At 44.5% G+C, this 25,636-nt stretch overlaps 1 protein-coding gene across 3 annotated transcripts in view; it reads right to left on the bottom strand.

The window, feature by feature from the left end:
- Positions 1–12,108, bottom strand: part of GCNT1 (glucosaminyl (N-acetyl) transferase 1) — a 71,737-nt gene extending 59,629 nt beyond the window's left edge. For all 3 annotated transcript variants that reach the window (XR_009532834.1, XM_060102344.1, XM_060102345.1), the window contains exons 1-2: positions 12,015–12,108; positions 11,078–11,197 (exon numbers count right to left, since the gene is read on the bottom strand). The gene's annotated coding sequence lies outside the window, so the exon portion shown is untranslated. The remainder of the gene's footprint in view (positions 1–11,077; positions 11,198–12,014) is intronic.
- Between the last annotated feature and the right edge of the window lie 13,528 nt (positions 12,109–25,636).

Genomic DNA, 25,636 nt, shown 5'->3' with positions numbered 1-25,636 from the left:
GTACGTTTTTACACTCTACTGCTTTGCGTCAACTCAATTTGGTGGGGGAGGGGAATGGGGCGAGGGAGATAGGAAGGGCCGGCCACAGGAACCCAAATGGGAAACCTGATTCCTGTGTGGTTAGTGGCCATCAAACATCGCTTCTTTTCTTCCATCCCCTTTCAATACAGGTCAAATTTCGTAACCAAAAAAAGAAAGAAAAAAAAACTCTATATGAGTCAAGCAAGAAATCTAGTGTATTATTTTCTTACACTTACACTTTATTTTTAACCTCCCTATCCCACCTCCCCAAAATGGTATTACTGAGCATGATCAATCTACCTTGTAAGGCCAACTTTTACCACGTTCCAAAATCACATCTACCATCAAGCACTGGTCCCTTTCCTAATGGGTCCAATTTAGCACAGAGACTAATCCTCAAAATAACCAGAAACATCTAAGGATGTTACAGAACCAAACTTGGGTCCACACATCTGTGCAGAGTAAAGCCAATCTACTGACACTGGGTTATGGTGAAGGAAAATGCAGCCTTTACTGTAAGGCGCCAGACAAGGAGTCCGGGGCTGCCAATGCTCAAAAAACCCCAAACTCCTCGACGGTTTTGGGGAAATAGGTTTTTTTAGGCAAACTTTGGGGGGGAGGTCTGCAGGGTGTGTGTCCTTCCTGATTGGTTGGTGGTGAGGCAACAGGGTGGTGTTCCAACAATCTCAATCATCAGCCTTCTGGTTCCAACCAGTCTGGGGCCCATGGGCCTGAAGTTACCACCCTCCACCTGGGTGGGGAGCCTTAGTTCCCATAAAAGAAATCAGAGATCCCTTCAGGAGAAACCAGGGCCCTGACTGATGGCTGCACTATTTGTTCCTTGACTGCCTTTCCTTTGTTTCTGCATTCCCTCCCTCCTCTAAGTAGTAACTATTTGAATCTGACCTTTGGAACTCAGGGAAGGTCTAGGAGGCTAAAATCCTTTCCCTACAAGCAAGAAGTGGTGGGGCATGGAAAGCCTTTGTACTTGGGAGGGCTCCACAGGGTCCTGCTTGGTTTCATGGATACCAAACAAGGTGTTCAAAGGCACTCATTTTGATTTGTGCATGTGTTTGAAAATCTTGTTGTGTGTTTTTTTTTTCCTTTTTTGGCCGGGCTGTGGGGCATGCAGGATCTTAGTTCCCCGACCAGGGTTCCCCTGCATTGGGAACGTGGAGTCTTAACCACTGGACCGCCAGGGAAGTCCTGAAAATCTTGTATTTTTATAGCCATGCCTATTTTTTCAGGGAACTTGCTAGTTCTCTGATAAAAGGCAATCAACGCCACATTGTTAGGTTGACTATAGTGTACTGTTAAAATACTTCAGCAGAGCCAGTAAGATGTAAATGTGCTGGTTTTCATCTATACTTGGGAGCTAGAGAGGTCAAGAGCCCTAAACAGGAACACATTCCTGGGACAGCCGCACTCTAGTGGCAGCTACTACGAGTGTTTCAGGTATTTTCACTGCAAACCAGAGGTTTTGTTAATTAGCAGGAGTGTTAGAACTGGATCTTCCTGGGTGAAGGCATTTGAGAAAACAGTGGACAAAGGGGCCTCCCTGGTGGCGCAAGTGGTTGAGAGTCCGCCTGCCGATGCAGGGGATACGGGTTCGTGCCCCGGTCTGGGAGGATCCCATATGCCGCGGAGCGGCTGGGCCCGTGAGCCATGGCCGCTGAGCCTGCGCGTCCGGAGCCTGTGCTCCGCAACGGGGGAGGCCACAACAGTGAGAGGCCCGCATACCGCAAAAAAAAAAAAAAAAGAGTGGACAAAGATGAGATCAGGATGCTCCGTCTATGTGGATGGATTAGGGATATTCTAGAGGCACGTCCTATGCTTACATCCAAAGGACACATAAGCCTGGCAAGTCGAATAGCCTGGGATGGTGCCCTGGGAGCATTCCTGGGTCCAGCTGCTGATTCCAGAAAATTCGTGATTACTTGACTGCAACATGATGGTCAGCTGAATCCTGCTGGAATGTCTGACACCCTGTGCCTCAAGTCAACCTTTTGCGGGAGAGGCAGTCAGAGCCCCAAGACAGGACACAGCTGACCTGGACTAGCTTTTTAACCTTCACCTGCCCAGAGAACTGCAGCCCTCCACCAATCTCTGCTTGCCAAAAATACCCAAACTGGCTTGTATGGGTGCACAGACAACAGCAATGACGTGGCTAATGAATGAAAGAAAGGGAAGCCACACGACTTAAAGCATTTACCTGTCCCAGAGCAAAGGGCTGACGACAAGATTTCTTGAAGTTCCATGGCTTTTTGTGCTTGTTTTTTAAAGTGTTCAAAGTGGCTTGTTTAAAGGAAGTTTAATGTACACATTTCAAGGGAAACAAGACACAGCATTCAATTCCTTCCAGAGTTTGAGCACTTATTTTTACTCTAATAGCAATTTTATTTTCCACTGAGTGAGCTACAGGAGCATATCATGGGGAAGAGGCAGTTTTAGATTGAAGTTTACAAGGAAAGCAAGTTTTCAGACTGTCCTGTGTGTGTGTGTGTGTGTGTGTGTGTGTGTGTGTGTGTGTGGACAGACACAGCAGTTTGACTCAAAGTTTTTAATGATAAGCTGGCAAAATTTTTACTACAAACACTAAGAGTAAAAGCTTTTAGTACCTTCAATATATGTATATTTCTTTAAAAATTACATGTACTACTGTACATATGTACCTTAAATGATGTGCATTACAAAACAAAAAGGTGGAGCAAGAGGAAATAAAACCTATTAGCTTAATCACTTAGGGCACAAAAGTTCTTGCTCGCTACAACTTTTTATTAATATTTGTAATGAAAGCAATATATTAAATATGCTTCATTATTTTTGAAAACCCCCAATTACTTTGCGATCCAGTGCTTGAATGACTGCTTCCAAGCTCAGCGTACTGTAACATCTTGCTTTAATGGCTGTCTGGGGTGACAGGGATACACTGGAAAACAGCAGAACACACTTAGCTCTGCTTCCCAAATCTTGATACTTTTCTATTGACCAATTATAAAAAGCTCCTTGATGAGATTCAACTGGTAAAGTTTCAATCAGTCCTTCTTGCAAATTAGTCTCAGGTGTCACATTTTTATAAATTCAACAAATAGATTCAAAACTTACTGATATTCTTCACCTAAAACATTTTAACAGGTAGATAATTCTGTTTCCAAGTTTTTAAAAGTTTTTTCTGGGACTTCCCTGGCAGTCCAGTGGTTGAGACCCCGCGCTTCCACTGCAGGGGGCGCGGGTTCCATCCCTGGTCTGGGAACTAAGATCCCACATACTGTGTGGCGTGGCCAAAAAGGTAAAAATAAAAATAAGGGCTTCCCTGGTGGCGTGGTGGTTAAGAATCCACCTGCCAATGCAGGGGACACGGGTTCGAGCCCTGGTCCGGGAATATCCCACACGCGGCAGAGCAACTAAGCCCCTGTGAGCCACAGCGACTGAGCCCATGGGCCTAGAGCCCGTGCTCCGCAACAAGAGAAGCCACCGCAATGAGAAGCCCGCACACCACAATGAAGAGTAGCCCCGCTCGCCGCAACTAGAGAAAGCCCATGTGCAGCGCAGCAACAGAGACCCAACTCAGCCAAAAATAAAAATTAAATAAATAAATAAATAAAAAGTTTTTTCTTTTGGGAAGGGGAGAGTTTTGATAACTCACGAATCTACCATATTTCTTGGCAACATGTTCACATCCTAATGCAAACGTTTTCCAAATAGTTATTTCCAAATGCCTCTGTAGCATAAATTTCTTCTGAAAAGCAGTCACTCTCCCTTTCCTTGTGAGAATTTCACACTTATCTTGGATTGTTCCTGCTCTACAAAGTAGCTGTAACTACTGAGAGGCACAGCAAAACTGGGAACGGGCAGCAAATCTGGAAACCTTGTCTTTTGTTAAAAAAAACATGCAAACACCTGTAAACTCAACCGCTCTTAGGTGGGTGACGGGAAGAGAACCAGGGATGCTGAGTGGTGCGAAGATGGTCACGCTCCCTCCCCAGAGCATTATAAAGGATGGTAAAGCACCTACCACCTGAAGCTGCAATTCTCTCTCATGCCCTGACACACATCCAACGAGGCGAATGCTCAACTTCAGCTCCCGTGGCTGAAAATCAAATCTCAGGACACCTGTAACCAACTCACGGCTAAGTCTCAGTTCACCGTTTGAGAGATGCTGTGATTTAAAGCCTTTGTATTGATAAAACAACTACATAACTCAATGATACCCTGTCAGTGGCAAATTGCAACACTTCACAATACGCTTAAGGGCGAGGTGAGGAGGGCCCCACCTGGGCGAGGAATCCCAGCCTCCTCCTCCTCAGGAGATCACACTGCTCGCACAGGATAGCAGATCCAGAAGGGACCACTGGCAACACAGACTTTAACTAGTAAGACAGCTTGGTTTCCTTCTTAAATATTTACAAAATTATAAATAGAAGGTCTTATACTTTCCTTCAACACCCCGAGAGAATCGTCATTCGTCTCCTGCTTTGGATGCCAATCTATTTCGTTCACAATGGTCTCAACCTAATTGTTCATACACAATAGGCAAATACAGTAAATTCCAGGTAATAGGCTGCAGCTCAAGGGGGCAGAATGGCTTTAAACGGTCTGGTAGCTGAGGGAGTGGCTCTCAACCTTGGCTGTACACATGTTGGAACTTCCGGGGAGCTTTCCAAGAATACCGATCCCCCTCCCTGAGATTCGATAGAACTGGTCTCGAGTTTGACGGGAGTGGCAGGAATTTTAAAAGCTCCCAAGTGAGGGCTTCCCTGGCGGCGCAGTGGTTTAGAGTCTACCTGCCGATGCAGGGGACACAGGTTCGTGTCCCGGTCCGGGAAGATCCCACATGCCCCAGAGCGGCTGGGCCCGTGAGCCATGGCCGCTGGGCCTGCACATCTGGAGCCTGTGCTCCGCAACGGGAGAGGCCACAGCAGTGAGAGGCCCGTGTACCGCAAAAAAAAAAAAAGTAATAATAATAATAAAATAAAAGCTCCCAAGTGTTCCTAATGTATAGTCAACATTGAGAACTTGGACATGTAGCTGTGCATTGAGGAGGGAGCCTGGGAAGACCCTTTCCTTCCAGAAGCCACACCCCCACCCCAGGGGCCTTGATGTCCATCAAAATAAGCTCTCAGGTGAGCATTAATGCCTTTAGTCATCAAGTGTGAGGTGAAAGGTGGGAAATGATTTGAAGAAAAGGTAGTAAGAGGCTGTTTCAGGTACGTGGGGCTGAGTTGTTTTTTACAACACTTCTGACACCAAATGCGGGGTTGTTTCCTCCTGACACCCACCAATTCTGACACCAACTGGGTACTCAACCATTCAGTTCAATTCTGTCACGAACTAGCTGGAGTCAGCCCAGACCCCACAGATTAAGGGCTCAGTCCCACAAGACTGCCCGCACTTCAGTCATCAGCTGCAAACGGGGTGCCCAGGCAAATTATAAATTTGGGGGTTCCGTGAATTCAGCGTTTCTCATGACACCCCAACCCCAGGTTCAAAAATTTGCTAGCACAGCTAGGATTCCAGAAAACACTTTACTTACTACTACAGTTTATTAGAAAGCATACAACTCAGGAACAGCCAAAAGGAAGAGATACATAGGGCAAGGTATGGGGGGACGGGCGCCGAGCTTCCTGGCTATTCCTCCCAGCAGGCTGCCCCTGCTCAGCACCTTGACATGTGCAGCAACCCAGAAGCTCTCCAACCGGTGTTGTTCAAGTGTTTTTTTGGTTTGTTTTTTTTTTGCGGTACGCAGGCTTCTCACTGCTGTGGCCTCTCCCATTGCGGAGCACAGGCTCCGGACGCGCAGGCTCAGCGGCCATGGCTCATGGGCCCAGCCGCTCTGCGGCATGTGGGATCCTCCCGGACCAGGGCATGAACCCGCGTCCCCTGCATCGGCAGGCGGACTCTCAACCACTGCACCACCAGGGAAGCCCCTGTTCAAGTGTTTTTATAACCCAATCCCTAGCACCTCCTCCCCTTCCCAGAGGTCACTGTGTGGGGCTGAAAAGTTCCAACCCTCTTAATTACTTGGTCTTTCTAGTGACCAGTCTCATCCTGAGGCTACCTAGGGTCCCTTCTCACTCCCACATCCTCAGCCTCTCCCATCTCTACTAGAAACTTCCCAACAGCATTAGAATACATTCAAGTTTCTTCTATCTCGATTTGAAAAAACAAGCCAAAAACAAACAAGCAAAGAGTGGGCCACAGACCCCATATTTCCTCCCTACCCCGCAGGTGTACCTGGCTTCTCAGTCTTAACCAATTTCTCCTCTTCATCTGAGTACAATGATCAAACTCTCCAGGACCAGCTCCCTCCCCTTCTCATTCTACACCCCTCTTTGGATGATCTTTTTTAAGCATCTCATGCTCTTACAGACTGAGCTAGCGGAGCACTGGAGGATCTTTTTCATGTGCAATGATTACTTGCAATACCTCCCAAACATGTGATTTCCACCCCAGATCTCTTTCAGGAGTTCCCATTGCCTACTCCCTGACTCCACATGGACATCTCACAAGCAAACAGATATGGATGGAAGTACCTTCCCTCTCCCACCTTGTACAAACCCACTCCTCCTCTGTTGCCTTCAGCCATAAAGGGTTTCACCATCCTATCCCACTCAGGTATTTATGCCAAACTTTTAAATCATCCTTGATACCTTCCTCTCTATCAACTATATCCAAATAGTCACTACCTTCTCACTGATTTTTTTTTTTTTTTTTTTTTTTTTTTTTGCGGTACGCAGGCCTCTCACTGTCGTGGCCTCTCCCGTTGCGGAGCACAGGCTCTGGACGCGCAGGCTCAGCGGCCATGGCTCACAGGCCCAGCCACTCTGCGGCATGTGGGATCTTCCTGGACCAGGGCACGAACCCGCATCCCCTGCATCGGCAGGCGGACTCTCAACCACTGCACCACCAGGGAAGCCCCACCCTACCTTTTCATTAAAGTCCGAAGTCCAAAAAATGACCCAAGAGGCCTCATCCCAAGCCACGTTCCTTCCTTGGTCTCAACCATTTCAGCCTGGAACTTTAAACCCTAATTCACCTGACTATTTCCTTCTCATTTTTAAGGCCTCATTTTAAATGTCTCTTTTTAGGTGGACCTACCTTGAGTAATCCCCTCCCCTAAACTAGGTTAGGTCCCCAGGTTAAATGTTCTCTGGACATCTGTGCTTTTCTGAAGTACCATTTATGACTGTGATTGCCTGTGTGACTACGTGCTAGTCAGCCCCCTGCCCCCCGACAACCAGCCACTAGACTAAATGGTTCATAACGGCAGGGACCCTCTATCCCATTCACAGTTGTAGCCCCAGAGCTGACAATGCCTGGCATCCAACAGGTGCTCAGTAAATAGTTGTTCAGTGAGTAAACAGGTGCAGGTACCCAGGCCCCTCACAAACTATCTGGCTCCCTCTTTAGCAAAAGAAAAATTAATCTTGGGAGGAAGTTCTTAGTAAATTTAGTGCACTGATTATCAAATACACATAGACTCCTGATTGGAAATATTTGGACAATCAAAGAATCAGAAATTCTGGGTGCTTCATGGCAGCAGGAACACTTCTCTGGATTTGCATTTGTGACCACAATCCTCTTTTGAGCTCTGGACGGAGTTTTACCAGGGCCAGTTTCCTGTGTGCTGTTGCACAGGACCCTGAGCTTTAACGCTCAGCTGTCTGTCGCCACCCTGAAATTCTTCATAATATTTAAACAAGGGGCCCCACAAATTATGTAGCCAGTCCTGAGTCTTACAAATTAGTCTGATTTCTCTAAGGATGCATCGTTTATAACCAGGGCAATGTTTTCAACCTCCCAAGGTCTAAAAATAGAGGATTATACTTGCAGGACATTTTTTCTTCTGATAAGCAATATCATATATTACTTAGCGTTCTCTTTAATAAAATTAGGATATCTCAGAGCAGAAACACATGGTTGTCCTAGTTACTGCTGTTAGGCAAAAAAAATTAAATTTCTTTTAAAACTAAATTCTACTCTGAACCTGATTTAGATTGAGTCTCTCTTTTAAAATTTTTGCTTAAAATTTTTTGTTTGTTGTTCTAAAATTAGGGATTGTGTCAGTTTTTTCAAATCAATAACCATGGTCCACTGATACTCCATCACCTTAAAAAAAACGGAAAGACAATGAGCACACTAAAAAGAGAAAAATGAAAACTGCTGTATAACTCCTTTTTAGCTTCCACATTTTAAACTTTAAAAATTTAACAGCTGCATCAAACACTTGAGATTTCTTTCGCAATAAAATCTGGCAGAATACACGTGGCCATTCACGAAGAACACTGGTTTAGTCATCTTTATTATAAAAATATTTTAAATGTCAGATGTTTAAACTTTACCAATAGCTTCTCTAGTCATTAGAAATTTAAAGTTAACTGTGTTTAGTATACAGTTTAGTTAATAAACATCTAGAGCATTTTAACTATTGGTGCATGTTTTTCTCAACTGGGTGACTGTTCCGCAGGGGCATTTGGCAATGTCTGGAGACATTTTTGGTTGCTATAACTAGACGGAGGGGGGACTTCCCTGGTGATCCAGTGGTTAAGACTCCGCCTTCCAATGCAGAGGACCCGGGTTTGATCCTTGGTTGGGGAACTAAGATCCCATGTGCCACGGGAGCAACTAAGCCCACACGCCGCAACTACTGAGCCCCTGTGCTCTAGAGCCAGAGCGCCAAAACTAGAGAGAAGCCCACACACCACAACAAAGAGCTCGCGTGCCACAACTAAGACCTGTCGCAGCCAAATTAATTAATTAATTAAAAAAAAAAAAAAAACCTAGATGGAGGGGACTGGTGGCATCCAGTGAGTCAAGCCAGGGACACTGCTACACATCTTACAATGCAGAAGACAATCCCAACAGGAAATTACCTGGCCAAAAATGTCAAAAGTACCAAAGTTGAGAAACTCTGGTCTAAGCGTACATGCGTTTGCTACAGATAGGCAAAAGGACATATGACAACCTGAAGCCATGCCTCCTATGTCAAAGCCACTGTGGTTAAAAGTACAGATGGGCCCCAGGAAAAAGACCAGATTTATAAGAATAGTCATTTGGGGACTCCCTTTTTAAGGCAGGGAGTAAGGCATCTGACATCCTGAGCTAGAACCATGAATAAACAGTAACAAAATTCCTTGGTTGGCCCAAAAAAGACTACTTTCCTCAATGCAGCTACACTAATGTACACTTCATAGAAAAGAGAAATTGAGCTTCAGAAGAGATGATTTTCAATAGTATTAATTTGTTTCCTACCACCTCATTTCATGAAAAGTGTACGATATATATACATCATAGGTCAGAATTTTTCATTCACTTGAGAATGTGATCACCAGGTATAGCAGTTTCTAAGAGATTTGAAAACAGATGACGCAGCATGAACCAAATTTGATTTGATTTCTTGTGTTTTAAAAAAGAAAAAAGAAGAGCCAATATTTAAAATCCCTTTTTACATATTTTTTAATAAAGATTTTTCAGTTATTGGGTGGGGGAGCTCTGGTCACACTGGGCCAGAATTCCTGCACTGTTATAGGGAGGAAATGGCCAATACCCACCCAGGTGTTGGCAGGTCCTCTGCAGGTCACCTGGGACCAATCAAGGTCCATTTAGCTCTCCCCACACATTACTTGTTTGGTGCCTGTAAATTTGTTGATTTCATTTTGTAGATAGTTGATAGTTCTCAAGAAAAACATTTTCCTTAGTGTTAAGCGACTAAATTGCAAATGGAAAAGAAGTAACTAGTGACTCGAAGCAGTCCTATAATTAATCAAGGATGAACTATAATTAATGAAGAATGGAATCCAGTACATACTCAGCGCCAAGGCTGAGAAGGCTCTTTCCAAGGCCAGGCTGGAGCAAAGGCAGAGGAGCTGACAGGAACCTTTATACTCTCACCATGAAACAGGGAAAACAAACAAACAAACAAATCTTCTTTCATCTATCAACAAAACTGAGTAAAAGTAAATTCGCCGTATATTACATTGTTTTTTTTTTTTTCTTTTTTTTTTTTTTCTTTTTGCGGTATGCGGGCCTCTCACTGTTGTGGCCTCTCCCGTTGCGGAGCACAGGCTCCGGATGCACAGGCCCAGCGGCCATGGCTCACGGGCCCAGCCGCTCCGCGGCATATGGGATCCTCCCAGACCGGGGCACGAACCCGTATCCCCTGCATCGGCAGGCGGACTCTCAACCACTGCGCCACCAGGGAGGCCCTACATTGTTTTTAAACACAGAGGAGTTAGCCATTTCTGAGAACTCAAAATCTTCCCAGAACTACCATCCTGAAGGCCTGCAAAAAATCCATTAAGCAACAGCAGAGAGCCACAGAGCATGCATTTTCCTTCTTGCCCTAACTGAAATCTATTACCAAATCCTGTGGCAGCGTGGGGTGGGGGGTGGCGCTTGTTTGGAACTGCCTGGATTCCTTGCAGGTAATTTACACTGATCTTTAATAACCATTCAGCCCTCCTCCTCCCCTTTATAAAACAAATCTGCCTTTCCGAACAGCTCTAAAAGCGGGGCAGAATGCCCCACAGGAGCACATACGTCCCTGACCGGATGCCTCACCTACCCCTCACCAAATGCAGACCATGCTTTCTCTGAACACTGTACATCTTCCCAATTTGCTTCTTGTCCTACTAATTCTAAAATGAAGACTCTCTTCTCTCTAAAAAGAAATAACAGGGCTTCCCTGGTGGCGCAGTGGTTGAGAATCTGCCTGCTAATGCAGGGGACACGGGTTCGAGCCTTGGTCTGGGAGGATCCCACATGCCACGGAGCAGCTGGGCCCGTGAGCCACAACTACTGAGCCTGCGCGTCTGGAGCCTGTGCTCTGCAACAAGAGGCCGCCATAGTGAGAGGCCTGCGCACCGCGATGAAGAGTGGCCCCCGCTTGCCACAACTAGAGAAAGCCCTCGCACAGAAACGAAGATGCAACACAGCAAAAATAAATAAATTAAACTAATAAACTCCTCCCCCCAACATCTTCTTTAAAAAAAAAAAAAAGAAAGAAAGAAATAACAAAGCCAAGGGTGTGCAGGATGCCAGGTGATACAAGACTCACCTCCAACCGGGCAGCCCTAAGGCCGAAGCTGGACCTACAAGTGACCTCATCCAACGGGAAAGATGAGAAGTGTGCAGCAGGCAGGGGTGCCTGTGTTTTGCTCGGCGTCCAGAGAAAGGGCTGCAAGGGGGGAAAAGAGCTGTGAGCGAGAGCTTCTTCCACCTTAAAAGCTAATAAACAAAAATTGGAAGTATTTAAATCAGAAATTGGGTGCTAACAACACAAAACCAAAAAGAAACCTAGGAAGGGAGTAGAATGAGTTTAAGAAGAATCACCTGTTTCATCATAGACTCAGCAGCGCGCGTTTTCTAGACTTGGCGTGAAGGATAGAGAGAGAACAGGAAGATGGGGAGACGCATGAGGGCTTCAGAGCCTTTGAGTAGCGTCTCTTTTCCAGTGGTTTGCCCCAGGGTGAGTCATTTATTATCCTGGCGTAGGTTTCTTTATCAGTAGAATGGGGGTAATAAATGCCTCTCCGCAGAGCTACAGATTAAATGAAGTTAAAGCCTCTGGCCCGAAGGAACAACAATGATTAACTGTTCGCTCCCTGACTATCCACGCCCGCAGCCGCCAACTCCGATTCCTAAGCTCCTACTCGCTACGTGGACCAGGGGGAAAGAGACCAGAAAAAGTGGCTTCCAGGTGACACTGGGCACCAGAGTTTTAGCCCCAGGCTTCCCTGACCGTACGGAAGAGTAGGGTCGAGGCAGGGCGCCCTGCACCATCCCCGGCCCCGGGCGCACAAGCTCGAAACCGACTCCCACCGCGCGTCCTCTTCCTCCTGCCCCGGCTACGCTTCCTCTTCCCCGGCGGAGCTGACCCGGCTCGGGGCAGCAGGGTCCTGGCTAAGAGCCTGCTCCCTCCCTTCAGCCCATACTTCCCCTTTCCTCCCCTGCAGCCAGGCAGCCGAGCAGGAACGGGGTAGGGAGTTAGTTACCAGCAGCGAGCGCCTGGTCCCGAGGACGCTGGAAGGTGCTTGGCCGCGCGGGTACCCTCCTCGCCTGACTTTACGCTGCGCTGAGCTGCGCTGGTGGCGCTGGAGGACCTCGCCGCCCGACCTCGGGCCTCCCACCCGCGCGCCCGCGCGCCACGCCCCTCGGCCCGCCCCTCTAGGCCCCGCCCAGCGCATCCCCGCCTAGCCGGCCTCGCCGGCCTCACAGGCCTCGCCGGTCTCGCCCGCCTCTCCCACCTGTGCTCCTGCAGGCGCCGCGGGACACCCGGTAGAGGTCAGCACACCCTCAGGGCGTTTCCGTGGTCTGAGCGGAGGGCTGGACTCCACGTGCTTCCTCCCTCTGCTTCCTCAGGTTGGCCCGGGTTCTTAGTTGGGAGAACCGCGTAAGGACTGGGCACGTGAGTGAGGTCTTTTATACCCCCTTCCTCGGGGGCAGGAAACGCGGGAAGCGCTGTCTTCTCTGATTTTAAAAACAAAAATAGGTTTTATAACGAAAAAGAAAAAAATTAATGCCAAGGCTCTTTACATCATGTTAAAGTTTAGAGATGGGGCTTCCCTGGTGGCGCAGTGGGTGAGAGTCCGCCTGCCGATGCAGGGGACACGGGTACCTGCCCCGGTCTGGGAAGATCCCACATGCCGCGGAGCGGCTGGGCCTGTGAGCCATGGCTGCTGAGCCTGCGTGTCCGGAGCCTGTGCTCCGCAACGGGAGAGGCCACAACAGTGAGAGGCCCGCGTACCGCAAAAAAAAAAAAAAAAAAAAAAAAAAGTTTAGAGGTGACGGTGTAGTTTTTTTTCCCCTGATGAACTTTGCTTACTAAATTTAGCATTTTAGAAAACTCATGACATTCGTGTGTATGTTCACATGAAAACTGAAATTGAATTATGGAACCATCCTCAATGCTATGCAAAGTAGAAAGCACTTCTCTCCTGCCCTCACTGCCCGCCCGTAGCATTGTGTCAATTATAAAAGTCCACACAATCTACCCTTCAGCAAGAGGAATATTGTGTACGTGTTTTCTTCCGTTGAATTTTTAACTCCTGGAGCGCAGAACAGGTTCTTACCTATCTTCATATCACTTATTCATTCAACACATATGTACTGAAAAAATGAAGGAACTAACTGAATACACAGTCACTTCCCTGCCCACAGGGCCCTGCTGGAGCTGTAGGGTAAAGCTGAGACCTTGTTAGTGGATGGGCTTCCCTTTCACAGGAGGCTTGCCTGGTGTCCACCATTCTAAGGAAAGGAGGTCATTGCTCAGGGGGACACGCGTGAACACAGATAGCAGGGCCAGGAAGCACTGAGTATCTGAGGCTCATCTTCTTGGGCTTTGGTCTTGATAAGATTAGATGCCCTAGGGACAGGGTTAGCTGTATAGACATGTCCACACAAAGCAGAGGCTGACAGTGCCCAGTAAGTGGAGCATAAATTAGCCACATTGCACAGCACACAGGTTTCAAGTTAACCCACGTGTCTCTTTTATGAACACCTGGCCTTTTCTCTTCTAGACTTTGGAATATTCTGGGAGGAGTGCTCTGGACTCAACTCCTCCCCACCCCTGTGCCAGAGTGTTGCTGAGCGAACCAGGACCCTGCAGGCCAGCTGTACTGACAATGGCGGAGTCACTAGTGAAATATTCCTGGGGGAAGGTAAATCTTGCCTCTTCCCTGAGGAGATTCCTCCTCCAGTGGTAATCTTGGAGCATCTTGCTTTCATCTTTTTTGTGTGTGTGTGTGGTACTCAGGCCTCTCACTGTTGTGGCCTCTCCCGTTGCGGAGCACAGGCTCCGGACGCGCAGGCTCAGTGGCCATGGCTCACGGGCCCAGCCACTCCGCGGCATGTGGTATCTTCCCGGACCGGGGCACGAACCCGTGTCCCCTGCATCGGCAGGCGGACTCCCAACCACTGTGCCACCAGGGAAGCCCCATGAACCTCTTTTAAGTGTGGTTTATATTTTTATCATGGAAACAAAAAGTATGAACCCAAAATATCTTCTGCAAATATACACAGAATTTACATTTTGGTCAGAACTAGAAAAAAAGTAATTGCAATTTTTTTTTCAATCTATTGCTAATCCAGATGACCTTTTTTACTAAAGGACAGAATTATATTTTTTAATTCCTTAAGTAAAGCCATTGTGAAGTCAATTATGCTAAAACCTTAATACAGCATTATGAAATTAAATTCATAAATTTTATTAATTCACTGTTTGAAACTAAGCCTGTCACTCCTTTCCACTGGACTAAACATGTTTCCTCCATCCTCACTTGACCAGTTTTTTTCTTACTGTGCTTACATCAAGAATATTTTAAGTTTGTTTTTAATTGTCAATACTTAGTATTCCTATTTAGGGGAGCAGAATATGCCACCCCAAAATATGCCTCTTGAGCACAAGGATCATTTTAAACTGGTTATTTTTAAGAAACTGAGACACAAGAGAAGCTCTGGAAACTAAGTACTGTAAAAGTTACCCTTTTGTAAAGATATTTTTATATATAAGGGAAATCACCCTTTGTGAGGGTATCTCCCTCTCTCTACTAGGAAGAGGGGGGAAGACCAAACCTCTAAAACTCTTACCAATGCAGCACAATGTTCCTTTTGTTTACTGTGTGTTTTTGTGTTGTTGTTGTTGTTGTTTTTTGATAACTGCTCAAAGTGACTGTCCCCCTACTCCACCCATATTCTTTTGTCTTTAGCTAAAGATATTTAAGGTATTTAAGGTGAGGACTTGCACCAGTTGGGAAAATTACTCAATTTTACTGGGCCTTTCCCATGTATACATGTTATAAACTTTTGTTTGTTTTTCTCCTGTTAATGTCTTGTGTCAATTAAATTATTATACCAGCCAAAGAACCTAGAAGGGGAGAAGGAAAAATTGTCCTCCCATATTCTTACAAGACTACTCTTTAATTTCTAAAGGGCTGATCAAATTTGCTTGCCCTTGAGTTATCTACTCATATCATTAAACATTTATATCTTAAAAAAAAAGAGAAATAAAATGAGCAGATCTTTTAACCCAGCAATTCTACTCTTTGGCATAAACTCAACAGTTGTATTGTCTAATGTGGTAGCCACTAGCCACATGTGGCTACTGAGCCCATGAAATGTGTCTGGACTGCGTTGAAACGTGGTAAGCGTAAAATACACAATCAATTTTGAAGACTTAATATGAAAAAAAAGTTAATATCTAAATTTATTTTAAAATATTGATTATATGTCGAAATGATAATATTTTGGCTATATTATTTTAAATATTTTTTAAAATTTTAATTAGGAAAAAATGAAAGGTGAATAAAATTTGTCACTAGTATTACCTAACGGAACTTGGGTTCACTCACCCTCCACCCAGCAAAGCCAATCTCCTGACAGCCGGTTGTGGTGAAGGAAAGTACAGCATTTATTGCAGTGTGCTAAGCAAGGAGAACTGGCAGCTCATGCTTAAAAGACCTGAACTCCCTGATGGCTTTCAGGAAAGGGTTTTTAAAGGCAACATTTGGGGTGAGGGCTGCAGATCCTGGACTTTTTTCTGATTGGTTGGTGGTGATGTTTCCAGCATCTTAATCAACCTGGCTCCAACCAGTCTGGGGTCTACTGTTTGTGGTCAGCATGTAGTCACCATTCCCCACCTGGGTGGGTGGGGTTCTTAGTTTCTGCAGAACAATTCAAAGATATATGCCAGATTGTTATGTATACCCCTCGAAGAGGAACTAGCGCTCTGTTTTCTTACTGAACTATTGTTTCTTGGCTGCTTTTCCTTTGTTTCTGCATTCTCTCACTCCCCTAATTGGTAACTGCTTGAGTCTGCTCTTTGGAACTCAGGAGGCCTAGTAGCATTTTTCTACAAACAAGAAATGTTAACGCAAGTCGTGAGCCCTACACACAGTGAAGCTAAACAAACTGAAACGTCAGAGTTTGGAGCAGAGAAAGGTTTATTGCAAGGCCATGCAAAGAGACGAGGTGGCTCACACCCTGAAAAGTTTTGAGCCCCCCCGAAGAGTTTTGGCAAAGCATTTTTAAAGGCCAGGAGAAGGGGGATCGCAGGGTACGTGATCCGCTTGTGCACAGTTCTCTGATTGGCTGATGGTAAGGCAGCAGGGTAGCGCCACAGGGGTTAACCTCAGTCCTTAGGGTCCAGGAGGCCTGGGCTGTGTGCTCATGGTCAGCAAGTAGTTCTTACATTTGCGGGCGGCTGGGTTCACATCTGCAAAACAACTCAGGAAATTTGCATCAAATACTATTATCTAGGTACTTCAGAGTGGAGCTAAAGCAGAGGATACGGGGGAAGGCCTGTCCCGGGAAGGCCCCATAGGGTCCTGCTCAGTTACAGAAACGGGCCACGGAGAGGCTTTTGTACCTGGGAAGGCCCCGCAGGGTCCTGCTCGGTTTCAATCCCCCCTTTTCTTTGATACGCCTAAATCTTGAGGGGAACAGGGGCAGGACAATAAAGAGAACAAAGTTTTGGATAGAGAGGTTAATCATAAACTTGGCAAAAGGAGCTCACTTTTACGTGGCTCGGTTTCACTAGCATAACAATTGGAATTTTGAATATATGTGGCAAAGCGATGCTAATTCTGTTCCCTAACACAATTTGTATAGCTTGTTCAGTTATATTATAAACATTGCTGGATTTATCTGATCATCTGACTTTAATGTGTAATATTATTTTGATAGGGAAATTAATTTCAAGATCCAGACAATGAATTTGTAAATTAACCTTTAGAATATATCTTTTTTGTCAGTTGTGTGTGGCATGTATCCCATGAATATAATCCACTTATTTTTTTTTTATAAATTGATTTACTTATTTGTTTATTTATTTTTGGCTGCGTTGGGTCTTCGGTGCTGTGCACGGACTTTCTCTAGTTGCAGCGGGTGAGGTCTACTCTTCGTTGTGGTGCCCAGGCTTCTCATTGCGGTGGCTTCTCTTCTTGCGGAGCACAGGCTCTAGGCGCGCGGGCTTCAGTAGTTGTGGTGCACGGGCTTAGTTGCTCGGCGGCATGTGGGATCCATGTGGGATCTTCCCGGACCAGGGATCAAACCTGCGTCCCCCGCATTGGCAGGTGGATTCTTAACCACTGTGCCACCAGGGAAGCCCAATCCACCTATTTTTAATTACCACAATAACATATAATCCATCATAAATTTACACAAGAGTGGTTCAGAAGGTATTTCTGGATGTCTTAGGGATGTATCTGTCAGAGTCCGGGCAGAAAGCAAAGATCATAGCAGTTATTTTTATAGAGAATTTAAGGAATTGGTTGACCAGGTAAGGAGGATTGAAAAGGCACAAAGAGAAACATTGCAGTAGCAAAGAGATGCCTGCTGTGGGGAGCAGGTGCTACCGGTAGAGCTGGAGAGACAAGTGTGGGGTTCTCAGAAGCTAAGAGCTGGGAGGAGGCCCCTGGGCAGCTGGGACTCGGACCTCGGAGAAGGCGAGCACCCAGCTGGTGGTGTTATTTCTGAAGGTAAGTGTTGAGGCTCGAAAAGAGGGTAGATTAAAAACTGGAAATTGGGGGCTTCCCTGGTGGTGCAGTGGTTGGGAGTCCGCCTGCCGATGCAGGGGACACGGGTTCATGCCCCGATCTGGGAAGATCCCACATGCCGCGGAGCGGCTGAGCCCGTGAGCCGTGGCTGCTGGGCCTGCGTGTCCGGAGCCTGTGCTCCGCAATGGGAGAGGCCACAGCAGTGAGAGGCCCGCGTACCGCAAAAAAAAAAAAAACAACTGGAAATTGGAACCAACTGCTTCAGCCAGGGGAAAGAGCCACTGCTTGGTGACACTGGTGGGAATGATTATCTGAACTGTTTGTCCCCACGGACCGAATCTCAAGGAGCAAATCCCTTCTCCCTCCACCAGCTCTCAGCTCTCCTTAAGCCCCCTATTGGCAAAACCTTACAGGAAACATGGTTGGCTATGTCACACCTGCAGCATCACAGAACAGAGCACAGAAGAATGGGCTTGAGCCACAAGATACACCTTAATAACCAGCATTAGGAGTAAACTCATAATTACGAGTATCAACTAATCTAATATTATAAATTCAGGGAAGTGCTGATAAACACAGCTTTTATAGTGATGACACTTGTAATACATTTTTTTAAATATAATAAAACTGTGGTTAAAAGTACAACTCAAATAAGGAGACAATGTTGAACTCGACCCAAATCCTGTGCTCTCTAAAGACAGTGGTGGTTTAAAAAAAAAAAAAAAAAAGAAAGAAAGAAAAACCCATCCCCACACCCTTTTGTGTTCCAGGAAACAGCTCACTGCAAAGAACCACCACCTTTCCTCAAGTGACTTAAATAAAAGTCACAGAGAACTCCCTTGATTACCTATGACAAGGCCACACACAGACCCTCCAAATTCCCTTCTTTGTCTCATAAATGATTAGTTGAACTGTTTGTCCATGCTGACCTATCTGTACAAAACGCCTGCTCACTTGACTTTATTTAGGCATTCTTCCTTCCCCAGGACTTTTATCGTTCATTTGCCCTCAGCCTAAGCTAGCATTGGGAGGCTAGCATTGGGAGAATAAACCCCTAATTTTCCCTACCAAGAAGCCCCTTTCTGGGAATTCCCTGGTGGTCCAGTGGTTAGGACTCCGCACTTCCACTGCAGGAGACAGGTTCCACCCTGTTGGGGAACTAAGATCCCTCATGCTGTCTGTCTGTGGGGGCGGGTGGGTGGGGCGAGGAGGGAGCTGGAAAAGCCCCTTCTCGGCTGATCTTAAGGAAAACCTTTCCTGATCAATTGTCTGGTCAAGCCAGCTGCTCATCTCACTCCCTGATACCCATTCTTTCTAGCCCTTTTCTGCCTGATCTTTCAAAAGCTTGCAGATCTTACAAATGGAGCAGTCTCCATTTCGATCGCCCCTCCCCCTAGTGCAATAAGCCCGTTCCCCGAATTGCAATAATCCTTTTGAATGAAGTCTCTTCTTACCAAATCTGGATTTGATTTTTGTTTGACAGTTTTTCTGGTGCTGTGACTTGGCTGAAGACTGGACCTCACCTACGGACCTCTACCATCCCTACACTGGTAACAGTTCAGCGCTCTGAGGAAACTTTGGTGAGTTCAGGTCTTGAACCAGTGTTCCAGACATCTTGTTTGTTGAAGGATCACAGTAAAGAGTTACTTTTATTCTTTCCAACAAAGAGAGAATCTTTGCATGTCATTGTGGCACGAATTCAGTTTAATATCTTCAAAACATGGCAAACTTTACCCAAAGCAATTTAGAACTTCAGAGGCTTCTTTGGGAAGCTTGGGATCTCCCCACACTGGCTCATGTAGGACCTCTCCCTTCCCATCATCCCCCACTCCTTTTTATCATCTGAACCTTCTCTTCCACTGCCCTGAATCCTTTGATCTGTTCCGCTGCCCTGAATCCTTTGATCTGTCCCCCTTCAACTCCCTTATCTTGTCGCACCCCACCCACCCTGTCAGACCCCTCCCTGTGCACCCTAGCTCCTAGTCCCTTGAGATTTGGGTCCCTTCTGTTCTGCTTACCTCCTCTTCACTCCATTGGTGAAGAAAGGATCTCATGCTCTAAAGAGAATGAGATAGTCAAAGACACAACACCTGATACTAGACAGATGAGACTGATAGCAGTTTATTATAGTCACATAGGCTCAGCCTGGGGGAGGAGAGCGCTCCCTGTCACTCAGGGCCGCATGGGGGTTACATTCAACATCAGAGTGAATGAGCGGGAACTGTGGAAGGCAGGCTCTGTGGTAGAGGCACAGGGATGGGTGACCCTGGGTATCTGTGGGAATATGTGATGGCTTATTTAAATAATTGTGTGGGCTGGCAAGGAGGTAAGACTCCTTACTGAGAATCAAGAGGCGTGCGTCTGGTCTGGCTGATGGGGGTACTAGCTGAGTGGGGAGCATTTGCGTTGTGCGGGGGCAAGAGCAGAGCAAGAGTAGAGAAGCAGAACACATGGTTAGGGCTTTGGGGCCCTGTGAGGATCAAAGGCGTCAAGGCAGCACATGAAACTTCAGGCCTTACAATGCACCCTTCTCCCATCAGGGGCTCTTGAGGGGCTCAGGGACTCCAAGAGCAACCACTTGTGTGAAAAACGTCACTGGAAACAGACTGGATATTTTATCCACTCAGATAGGCTTTGGAGGCACACAGATGGCTGCTTGGTCTCTTCTCAGTCCCTTGCCGAAAATTTAGTCCACAGACTCTATAAGATTACCCATCAGGGCAGAGGAAATCTTAAAGGTCTGCTCTACCAATGTTTGTGGAAATGCTTAAGCCTCATATTGAGCAAGTAATGATTTGCTAGAAACACAATCCTGGTAAAGGATGAGAGCCGCACTTTTATACGAACTAGTGAGTTAAAATTTTAACGTTAAAGCTATAAACTCTCTGTTTGAGCCTGTCTCATGTTTACTTATATATGTTTACATATCTATATGTATATATGTATTATACACATACTATTTTCCTAAATCCAGATGGTATTACCAGATTAGATGATAAAATCCCTTAAACGTCCTCAATTCTGATCAACTTAGAAAATAAGTTAGAGCCTATGTAAATTAAATAGTCCTAAAATTCCCAGAAATTAAGGAAATTGAACTCCTAATATTTTAAGTCCTAATACTTCTAATACGAACATCTAATACTCAATAAGAGTACTTTCAACAGTACTTTTGCAGAAACTATCCAAATATTTAAAGAATTCATGTCCACATAATTTAGGTAAATCTTTGGCAAATGACACTAGTCTGATATTGTTGGTTTAATAAAAACAGCTCTGTCTTCTGAGTTATCAGCATTAAGTATAAAATAAGCATACATTTTTATTCTATTTAGACATGTTCTTCCTAAACTTATACAGATTTGCTTATTAATAAGCTACTGTTACATCTACTACATGTTTAACGTTATAAAAGAGGTAAATTTGTATTTAAACAAATTGAATCATTATTCTGACAATAATTTCAACAATAATTATGTTTTATAAAATGTCAGCTTGAAGATAGTTTCCAATCTCTTTTAGGTATTTTAAAATCTTAAACTTAACGCTAAATTAAATTAACAGATATTCATTAAATGTCTAGATCATTTCTAAGTAAGATAGAATACTGAAACATAATTTTAAGTTTCTATAAACTTAAACGTTTTTGCCTCTTATTTTTATGACAGAGAAGCTTAAATATATTTCAGTCTATTAATGAACACATTCATTTTTGCCACACTGACTAATTGTATAAGGAAATGTATGACTGTAAAAAAAGTTATGAAATGTATATTCTTTAGCTTGGCTAGTCTGCTACAATATGCCAGTGTATAATAGCTCACAATTATCTATGTCATAGTTCTCTCTGTAAGTGTATTAATTTGCTAGGGCTACTCTAACAAAGTATCAGAGACTGGATGGCTTAAACAACAGAATTTTATTTTCTCACAATTCTGGAGGCTAGAGGCCCCTAAACTTGACACAAGGCAAGGTGTCCACAGGATTGCTTTCTTCTGAGACCTCTCTCCTTGGCTCAAAGATGATTATCTTCTCCCTATGTCTTCATGCAGTTTTCCTTTTGGGTGTATCTAATCTCCTCTTCTTATAAGGACACTGGTCACATTGGATTAGGATCCACCCTAATGACCTCATTTAACTTAATTACTATTAAAAGACCCTATCTCCAAATACAGTCACATTCAGAGGCACTAGGGGTTAGAACTAAAACATATGAATTAAAAAAAACAGGGCCTCCCCCCACTGGCGCAGTGGTTGAGAGTCCGCCTGCCGATGCAGGGGACATGGGTTCGTGCCCCGGTCCGGGAAGATCCCACATGCCGCGGAGCGGCTGGGCCCGTGAGCCATGGCCGCTGAGCCTGCGCATCTGGAGCCTGTGCTCCGCCACGGGAGAGGCCACAACAGTGAGAGGCCCGAGTACCGCAAAAAAAAAAACAAAACACAATTCAGCCCATAACAGAGAGTGAGACTCTGCTTGGAGAAATGATGCCAGAAAGGAACAGCTGTGTATGCAAGGTATTCAGGATGTATTTTTTGAAGAAAGGGAGACTAATCTTGTCCTAAAGGTAAATGACTGGTTGTTTCAGGATGAGAAAGAGGAAAATGTAGGGAAAACCAGAAGGGCTGTAAAAAGCTGTAGAAGATTCTCAGAGAGAGAATTTTGTTTGTCATTGTCAAAGCTGGCTAAGGTTTGACAGCTTCATTTATAAGAATTTTTTTAAAGCTTTAGTATCAAAAGTATAATGCTGATACAAAACCAGAACTTGGCGTTCTCTCTGTTAACAATGACAAAATTTTCTTATGGTCTGTTCTTAATAAGAAGTTGTAAAGAGGTTTTAATTCTGAGTAATATACCTAGAAGGCAAAGATTTTGTACCTTATCATAATAACTTCCTGTGCCTTATGTTGACTTTATCATGTTCTTGATTATTTTAAAAAAAAAGCAAAGTTCTCTCACTTTCGAAAGAGCTGTGGTTCTTTACAACCATGTCACTTCCTATGTTTACTTTTAAAATCTTCTACTGCCACTGTAGGCAGATAGGGTAGAGGTCCCCCGGAGGAAGAGAACCAGACATAGCTTTCTTGACATAAGAGAAGCCATTTTAGGCATAAGCCATTTTGTAATCTAAGCCTGATCACAATGCTTAACCTTGCAGAAGAATAGATCTCAGTAGTTATTGATTTTAAGGGAACAAAACAATGTAAGAACAAACAGGTATTACCAGGCCAGGGAGATAATGTATCAGGTGTAAAGACTCCCAGTTCTTTTTTGAAGGTAACGATTAGTCTGAAGCACATTCTTGAGCTGTTCTGCGAGGTCTAACCCCCCTTGAGCGCTCAACCACCAGACAAACTGGAACCTAGGAAATGATGATGCTGACCTTGCTGACCCTTGTAGACCTCAGTAAACTGGAGCCTGGGCTCTGTCAACCTTTTCCCCAATTCTATGCTGAATTCTCCTCTGCTCAAGCCCCTTCATGAATATGCATGCACCCTTAGCTTAAGACTTTCCCAGTTTTACTGCTTGGGGAGACATTGCTTTGGGAAACATACCCGGTTTTCTCCTTACTTGTTGCAAGTAATAAATCCTTCCTTCTCCTGCTGTTTGGCTTGATTGTGTCTTTTGGCTCCACACCCGCCAAGAGGCAAAACCAATTTCCGGGTAAAACCACTTTGATTTTGGATTGACTTCATCTTTGCATGCTACATAAGCAAATTTTCTTGCTACTTGCATTATTTTTGTAATGAATTCTCATCAGAACTTTCACTTTTTGAAAATTATCAGTAATAAGTTAACCCTGGTCATTCTAAGTGTTTCATCATCTACAGATAGTTTTTTTGTTTTTCCCTGATGCTTCCCTGAAAGTGCTTGCAAATCAGGCCAGAGTGTTTTGTCTTCAACAAAGAAGGACTATCTCGGAGACCCGTGGAAAAGAACTCTGCCAACCAAGTACTCTTGGACACAGACTTCTGATGGTATCACTTAAATAACTTTGAGGATATACCAGTGGAATGAGTCAATATTTCCAGACCTCTAGTAGAGAAGCAGATGCATTCATGAGATTGCAAATCAAGATCAATCAGAACATTAATTACTTAGGACAGAATGAAGATCTGATGAAGATGATTTTGAGTTTTGTTTGGAATATTGATTCCTTAATGTTCTATTTTTTCCTGGACATACAGAACCCCTTTCTTTCTCTTTTCCCTTAAGCTATCTGTAACTCATAACGATTTAGTAGACTATACTTTTGTAAAGAGAAATGAAATTTATCTTTCTTCTCCCTGCTTTCCCCTTCAGAATTAAGAATCTCTTATTGAACATTCTTATATTCATGACAATACAATTATTTGCATAGGTTCAGTAAGACTCTATCCTCCTTGTTGATAGGCTATGATAAAACCAAGGCCTTGACTGGAATGTCATATTTGAGAATGATGCTCACTTACTAGACACTTTTAAGAAGCTAATGTTGACTTTATTCTAGAGCTAATGCTTACAAAGCCCTTTTAGGAAAACTGGCCTGGTACTTGGCTTACAGGGTTCCAGCCTTACAGGTGAGCAAGAAGGGTCACTTCCTGACAGGTCCAGGAGCCTTAGAATAATTTTGGGACATAGAGAAGAGAGGGATTTATCCAATTCCATGGATACTGCAGGTGAAATGTGATGGCAAGTTCATGGTTTGGCTTCCTAGCCTTAAGAGGTTTGTACAAGTCCAAGCTGAGATTCCCTATGAAAAAATTCCAATAAAGCAAACTTTAAAAGGTTTATATGCTAGATTAGCATTCTTGCTGCAACTGTATAAATTATTAGGTCAACCTTAATGAGGTCATCCTTATTTTGTGATCAAGAATAATCTTTCTTTAAAGCTATCTTTCATCAAAAGAGGTGTGAATGTAGAGAGAAATTTTGTGTTTCATAGAAAATAACAGCACATCCTCTGGGGTGATCAGATTCTGGTTCTATTCATTGTTTTTGAGCTATTTTGTACATCTTTGTAAATTGCAGGTCACAAATGGATGTGCAAACTCATTTGTCAGGTAGGGATTTAATTGGTTTCTTTATCACTATGGAAAAGCCAGTTTCATTACCTACCTATAACTTGGACTAGATCCTATCACCTTGCACAAATTGTCAACCCTTGCAAGTTTTCAATTTTTCCAGTTTCCTGCAACATCTGGCTACAACTTCCAAAGTAATGCTTCCTTTTTTTCTCCCTCCCTCTTGACCAAGAACTAAAACCTGACTGCCCAGATTGTTATCAGGGCTATAGGTTGCCTTGTAGCTGGACTTTTTCTCCAGGATCTGAGGAAACACTGGCAACTGAAGCCCAACAACTTGATACACCCCTGAAGAACTCATCATCACCACAGACCACACATACATGCACTGGATTCTTCCCACACAAACCACTGGCTGGGCCACCAGGAAGTCTGGCAAAATGTTCAGGTCATACATGCCATTATATGAGAGGGAGTAAAACCATGGACAGCATTGCCAGGGGCACTGACATTTTAGCTTTCAGAAACAACGAGCAGTGCTTGCATAATCCAAAGATCTCTTAGACCTTTAATATTAATGTTTCTTTTTTTTTTTTCTTCATTGTAGGCATATCTCTTTTAAGACCCTGACCTATGTTACCATCTCTCCACAGATGGTTGAACTGATTTGGCAGAAACAAAGCCAATAAGAGTCCTCAAGACTATTTCTTAATCCCTGACTTGCCCTGCTCAGAGGGTTTATGATTGCCTCTGGGTTGCTCAGCAGTGAATAATATTCACTCATCTTAAATCTGCAGGGGAGCAAAATATACCACCCCAACATATGCCTTGTTGGCATATTGATTATTTTAAGCTGGTTATTTTTAAGAAAGAGCAGACACAGGTGAAGCTCTGAAAACCGAGTAGCAGTTGCCCTTTTGTAAGAAATATTAACATTTATAAGGGAAATCTCCATTTGTAAGGATGTCTCCCTCTCTGTACCAGGAAGAGAAGGATATCTAAATTTCCAGAAACTCTTGTCAATGAGAAGCTGAGGGCTTAAATCTGCATAACAACCTGACACTTGTTTACTGTGCTTTTCCTGGTAACCTCCCGCAACTGACTCCCCACCACCACCATTT

Source organism: Mesoplodon densirostris, chromosome 6, assembly GCF_025265405.1.
Source record: "Mesoplodon densirostris isolate mMesDen1 chromosome 6, mMesDen1 primary haplotype, whole genome shotgun sequence".
Lineage (NCBI taxonomy): Eukaryota > Metazoa > Chordata > Mammalia > Artiodactyla > Ziphiidae > Mesoplodon > Mesoplodon densirostris.
Note: the sequence above shows the minus strand (reverse complement) of the source record. Positions and strands in the feature narration are given on the sequence as shown.